At 44.1% G+C, this 6,870-nt stretch overlaps 1 long non-coding RNA gene across 1 annotated transcript in view; it reads right to left on the bottom strand.

Annotated features, from left to right (window-relative positions):
• Positions 1-1,279: 1,279 nt before the first annotated feature.
• The window catches only part of LOC134353077 (uncharacterized), a 52,656-nt gene continuing 47,065 nt past the window's right edge, over positions 1,280-6,870 (bottom strand). Inside the window, exon 3 of the long non-coding RNA XR_010019540.1 lies at positions 1,280-1,635. This is a non-coding gene — a long non-coding RNA (uncharacterized LOC134353077). The remainder of the gene's footprint in view (positions 1,636-6,870) is intronic.

Raw genomic sequence — 6,870 nt, 5'->3', positions numbered from 1 at the left:
CAGTCTCATTGGCAATAAGCTGTCTGCAGTTTGGGTAGAGTTCTGTTTTATCCACATCACCACAGTGCTTTACAAGTTCTATGTTTACTTTGTCAAGAATGACAGGATTTAATAACAAATTGTTTCAACATATTTTGGACTCACAATCAATCTCAAGTCGCAGATTGCCTGATGAAATACAAACCGTCTCATTATGAAGTTTACTCACATCTTTAGGTTTGTTTTGCAATCACCTTTCTTCGCAAGCAGTCTGCTAAGATGAGCAGCCTCATTAACTTACTGCAATTTGTGTCATGTGACCCCCCCCTCCCAACCATAGGGCCAATGTCGATAGTCACAGCTGTAAGCTACATTTCACTTTCAGTCAATACTCACTTCAAATTTCTTGAATATCACATCAGATTATCTTGATAACTACATAAATGTACAAATTTCCTTTATACTAAACTTCATCATAGTCTGTCAGTTTTTTATTTCCATGCCCTGTTGAGTTGATTATCATTATCTCTCCTTAACCTTTCAAAGTGGAGATTGATCCAAAGCTCAAATATTCTCTAAAGTTTAGCATTACCTTTTGGAGCATCATTTTGTTCCTTTAGAAAGGATATTTGCCTATACATCATATATCATACAAATAGTTCAATTCAGCATCAAAAATGCTTTTGACATTAGTTACAACTTTTTCTTTCTTGATCAGATGACCTGGTCCCCTGGCAAGAATATAATTATCATATGAGATTGAAATGTCTATCCCCATCGTAACATATGCCCTGCTACCAAGAAAGAAAGAGTTACTATTTTGTTAAAAGTCTACTACAACTTACAGCCTGAGAAGGACATAGAATTTCATGAGAAATAAACTTATACACACAAGAGGATAAAACATAGCAGAAGTGGATGAATCTTTATCTGTCTCTATACTTTAAATCCTTGAAGCAACAGTGGAGAACGTGCACAGTAATTTCAATAGGTTTCATTAGGCACATTTAATATCAGACAAATGTATACCATATACATCCTGAAATTCTTTTTCTTTGCAAACATCCACAAGAACAGAGGAGTACCCCAAAGAATGAATGACAGTTAAATGCTAGAACACCATAGATCCCCACCAGCATAAAAGCATTGGCATCTCCCACCGAGCACTCAAGCATGCAGCAAAGCATCAATAAAGACACAGACTTGCAGTACCCCAAAGACTACTCTTTCACCTGGTAATTCAAGATACCACAGGCTCTCTCTCTCTCCTGAATAAGGGAAAAAGAGGTGACCAGTTTCACAGCAAGAGGAGAGACATATCAAAACAACTCACTGATTTATGGTGTTAAAAGTCTTTTGTGTCGCTTTTTCTGAGCTCTGTGCCCGAAGAACTCGGTTCCTTGGGCACACAGCCAGCAGTCAGCTCACTTCTTATGATCTTCCATGTACTCCCACGATTCATCAGGCAGTAGCACCAACCTTGAATCTGCCCACCTCCAGAGCCACGAAAATCTGGCTCCCTGAAGGCGCGCTAGTCTTCCAGGCCGCATCCTTGGCCTATCGAAAAGCGGTCTGTCGTGAGGCCCCAAGAGCGGTCCCATTTCCACAAAGAATCGAAGTCAGCATGTAACTCCACGTCAGGGTCTTCAAAAAAACCTTGAAAAGGGAAAAAGGAGGTAATAAAGATAGAAGTAGAGCTGTTTCCAAAGATGCAAGCAAAGGAGTCGCCGTTAAACGTTTGATGAACAATTTCAACATTAAAATTCTGATTTTCAGGGCAGCTGTCATCTGTTTCAACTGGCAACTAAATGAAAGTCAGTAGACTTCTGGAAAGTCTTGTCCTCAATTTCATTTCCCTGTAGTTCCTTTGGTCATCAAATGTGCTGAGGGATTGATGTCAAACTGCTCTCTCAGAACGTCCTACAGGAAACAAACTTGCATTCATTAATCATCTTTCATTATCTCAGGATTACACAACCAATGAATCACTTTGTTACAGAAGATCACTACTATAATAAAGGGAAGCAGATCAGTTTAATTTCATAAAACAATAGGGACGTATATAATATGGGGCAAACATGGTTCATAATCACTTCAATGCATTAAAGATGGAAATGTATGCACATATAAAAATGAGTGTTTAATGTACCATTACAAAAGTTAAGTTCATGCACTTAACCCTGTGTAACAAGGTCCCATGCAAAGCAATTATATGAGCAGCTTATGTTGGTTGAGGAATAAATGGAGGCCAGTTGGACTTTACTGCACAGCTTTAAATGGACCATATGATTTTCTACATTCACTAAATGTAATTAACAGGATTTTCCTCAACATCTCCTCTGACTGATGGCATCTTAGACAGTAGAACATTCCCTCAAAAACAGAATGTAGTTTTAGTCTCAATTATATATTCATCATGCTCCAACCTATAACCATCCAGCTTTGAGGCAAAACTTTGCCAGTGACCTAACTGACACTAAAGCTCAGTTGCTGTTCTACTACTAGAAACCATAACAGCGTGGTAAACTTCACTTACTCTATTGTCTCTGATTTGAGGAGAAGAAGATCTGCCCGGGTTCACTCCATAATTGTTGAGTAGATTGTCTTGCTGTAAGGTTTGAAAATAGAATGGTGGCTATAGTGTTTGAATCTACACTTCAATTATTTGTTGGTGTCCATATGTTTAACTCAGAAAGGTCAAGTAAGGCAGCAAAAATGACTGGGCATCCAGATGACATTAGTGTGGCAAGGGAAGTGATCAAATGAAGTGAGAAATAAGATAAAATCCAAAATCTGAATAGCTAAATAAGTGCAGAACATTAACAATTTTTATATGTTGCTGATCAAATTAGAGAGATTACCCTTTATGTTCAATCACAAACAAGAGAAAATCAGCATACGCTGGAAATCCAAGCACACACACAAAATGCTGGAGGAACTCAGCAGGCCAGGCAGCATCTATGGAAAAGACTATAGTCGATGTTTTGGGCTGAGACCCTCATCAGAACTGAAGAAAAAAAGGATGGGGTATCAAAGTTAGAAGGTGAGAGGGGGGTGGGGAGTAAGAAACAAAAGGTGTTAGGTGAAACCAGAAGGGAGGGGTTGGGAGGAGTGAAGTAAAGAGCTGGGAAGTTGATTAGTGAAAGAGATACAGGGCTGGAGAAAGGGGAATATGACAGGAGAGGACAGAAGGCCATGGAAGAAAGAAAAGGGGGAGGAGCACCACAGGGAGGTGATGGACAGGTAAGGAGATAAGCTGAGAGAGGGAAAAGGGAATGGGGAATGGTGAAGTGGGAGGGGGGGAGAGTTATTACCGGAAGTCCAAGAAATCGATGTTCATGCCATCAGGTTGGTGGCTACCCATATGGAATATAAGGTGTTGCTCCTCCAACCTAAGTGTGGCCTCATCGCAACAGTAGAGGAGGCCATGGTCTGACATATTGGAATGGGAATGGGAAGTAAAATTAAAATGGGTGGCCACTGGGAGATCCCACTTGTTCTGGCAGATGGAGCGTAGATGCTCGGCGAAACAGTCTCCCAATCGACAATGCGTCTCACCACTATACAGGAGGCCACACGGGGAGCACTGGATACAGTAGATGACCTCAACAGACTCACAAGTGAAGCGTTGCCTCACCTGTAAGGACTGTTTGGGGCCCTGAATGGTACTGAGGGAGGAGGCATAGGGGCAGGTGTAGCACCCGTTCCGTTTACAAGGATAAGTGCCAGGAAGGAAATCAGTGGGGAGGAAAGAATGGATAAGGGAGTCGCGTTGGGAGTGATCCCTGTGGAAAACAGAAAGTGGTGGGAGGAGGGAAAGATGTGCCTGGTGGGCCCCTACGTTGGAGATGGCAGAAGTTTTGGAGAATTATGTGCTGAACACAGGCTAGTCAGGTGGTTGGTGAGGACAAGAGGATCTTTTCAATGATTTCAACTTCCCTGACTGAGCATCTTATTTTCATTACAGATGGCGAGTCCCTATACTCCTCCATCCCCCATCAGGAAGGCATCAAAGCTATCCATTTTTTTCTAGACACCAGACCCAACCAGTTCCCCTCCACCACTGCTCTCCTCCATCTGGTGGAACTTGTCCTCACTCTCAATAACTTCTCCTTCGGCTCTTCCCACTTCCTTCAAACAAAAGGGGTATCTATGTTTGCCTTTTTGTCGGCTATGTGGAACAATCCGTGTTCCAAGCCTACACTGGTGTGACTCCCTGACTTTTCATATGCTACATTGACAGCTGCATTGGTACTGCTTCCTGCACCCATTCAGAGCTCGTCAACTTCATCAAAATAGCCTTCAACTTCCACCCTGCCCTCAAATTTAGCTGGTCCATTTCCGACATCTCGCTCACATTTCTCAGTCTCTCTGTCTCTATCTCTGGAGACAACTTATCTACTGATGTCTAATTTAAACCCACTAACTCTCACAGCTACTTGAACTATACCTCTTCCAACCCTGTTCCTTTTAAAAATGCCATCCCTTTCTCAGTTCCTCAGTCTGTGCCACATCTACTCTACAATGAGGCTTCTCATTCCAGAACGAAGGAGATTATCTCCTTCTTCAAAGAAAGGGGCTTCCCTTCCTCCACCATTAATGCTGCCCTTAACCACATCTCTTTCACGCACATTTGTCCTCATCGCATCCTCCCACCAACCCTCCAGGGATAGGGTTCCTCATCCTCACCGCTCACCAGCCTCTGCGCACAGCACATAATCCTCCAAAACGTCTGCCATCTCCAATGGGATCCCACCACCAAGCACATCTTTCTCTCCCCCTTCCCCACCTTCTGCAGGGTTTGCTCCCTATGCGATTCCCTTGTCCATTTGTCCCTCCCCACTGATCTCCATCCTTGCACTTATCCTTTTAAGTGGACTAAGTGCTACACCTGCCCCTACACCTCCTCCCTCACTACCATTCAGAGTCCCAAACAGTCCTTCCAGGTGAGATGATACTTCACTTGTGAGTCTGTCGGGGTCATATTTTATGTCCGGTGCTCCCAGTGTGGCCTCCTGTATATCGGTGAGACCCAACACAGATTGGGAGACTGCTTTGCTGTGCACCCAGTTCCATCCACCAGAAAAAGTGGGATCTCCTAGTGGCCACCCATTTTAATTGCACTTTCCAGTTCCATTCCGACATGTTAGTCCAGCGGTCCCCAACCACCGGGCCGCAGACCCGTACCTGGCCGCAAAGCATGAGCTACCGGGCCGCAAGGAAACGAAATGATTTGGCGATATGAGTCAGTTGCACCTTTCCTCATTCCCTGTCACGCCCACTGTTGAGCCATTACGCATGCAAGGTCATTACCCGCGCATCATCCATGTCAGCCATTTTAATTGCACTTTCCAGTTCCATTCCGACATGTTAGTCCAGCGGTCCCCAACCACCGGGCCGCAGACCCGTACCTGGCCGCAAAGCATGAGCTACCGGGCCGCAAGGAAACGAAATGATTTGGCGATATGAGTCAGTTGCACCTTTCCTCATTCCCTGTCACGCCCACTGTTGAGCCATTACGCATGCAAGGTCATTACCCGCGCATCATCCATGTCAGCGCGGGAAGGAGATCAACTCCTCGAGCTTGCAAATGACGGCGGGCAGAAAAGTATGTTTGACATAACATCTCTGCCGGTATTCTGGATCAAAGTCAAGGCTAAATATCCTGAGATAGCCACAAAAGCACTGAAAATGTTGCTTCCATTTCCAACATTTTTCTGCGAAGCAGAGTTTTCTGCAATGAATGCAGTGAAAACTAAATTGCAAAATAGACTGGACATAAGGAACCCCCTTCGAGTATCGCTGTCTCCCATCACCCCTCGAAAGGACCGTCTTGTTGCAGGAAAACAAGCCCAGGGCTCCCACTGATTCAGCGATATTGGTGTGTTGCAATGATTTCATATGTTCATACGGGGAAAATATGTGCTGTGTGTCTAATATCCAAACGTTACTTAAAACGTTATGATGCTATTAACTTACTTATATAACCATATAATAATTACAGCACAGAAACAGGCCATCTCGGCCCTTCTAATCAGTGTCGAATGCTACTCTCACCTAGTCCCACCGACCTGCACTTAGCCCATAACCCTCCATTCCTTTCCTGTCCATATACCTATCCAATTTTTCTTTAAATGATAATATCGAACCTGCTTCTGCCACTTCTACTGGAAGTTCAATTAACACTTACTTCAAGCTCCCCTGTCCTCCCCTGATAATTGACTTATCACTATATTAATACGAGGAAAATATGCACTGTGTGTTTAATATTAAATTCGTTAGATAAAGTCTTTTAGAAACGAAATTGAGTGTGCCCTCCGAACAGAATCGCCAAAAACAATTTGCAAGGAAAAAAATCAGCAGGAACACGCATGCACACTGGTGCCCGCACAAGGCTTCATGGTCATTGTAGTCTATCCTGGGTAAACACAACATATTTGACTGCTGCTCTTCTCCTTTGACAACCCTGCCCCCCACCCTCCCCGGGTCAGCCGGTCTGCAAGAATATTGTCCATATTAAACCGGTCCACAGTGCAAATAAGGTTGGGGACCCCTGTGTTAGTCCATGGCTTACTCTATTGCCATGATGAGGCCACATTCAGGTTGGAGGAGCAACACCTTATAAGCCACCTGGGTAGCCACCAACCTGATGGCATGAACATCAACTTCTCAAACTTCCAGTAATTTCCCCCTCCCCCTCCTTAACCAGCTCCCATTCCTTTTTCCCTCTCTCAACTTATCTCCTTACCTGCACATCACCTCCCTCTGGTGCTCCTCTCCTTTTCTTTCTTCCATGGCCTTTTGTCCCCTCCTATCAGATACCTTCTCCAGCCTTGCATCTTTTTCACCAATCAACTTCTCAACTCCTTACTTCACTCCTCCCACCCCCTC

This window comes from Mobula hypostoma, chromosome 10, assembly GCF_963921235.1.
Source record: "Mobula hypostoma chromosome 10, sMobHyp1.1, whole genome shotgun sequence".
NCBI classification, from domain to species: domain Eukaryota; kingdom Metazoa; phylum Chordata; class Chondrichthyes; order Myliobatiformes; family Myliobatidae; genus Mobula; species Mobula hypostoma.
The sequence above is the reverse complement of the archived record's forward strand: the minus strand, read 5'-3'. Positions and strand labels throughout refer to the sequence as shown.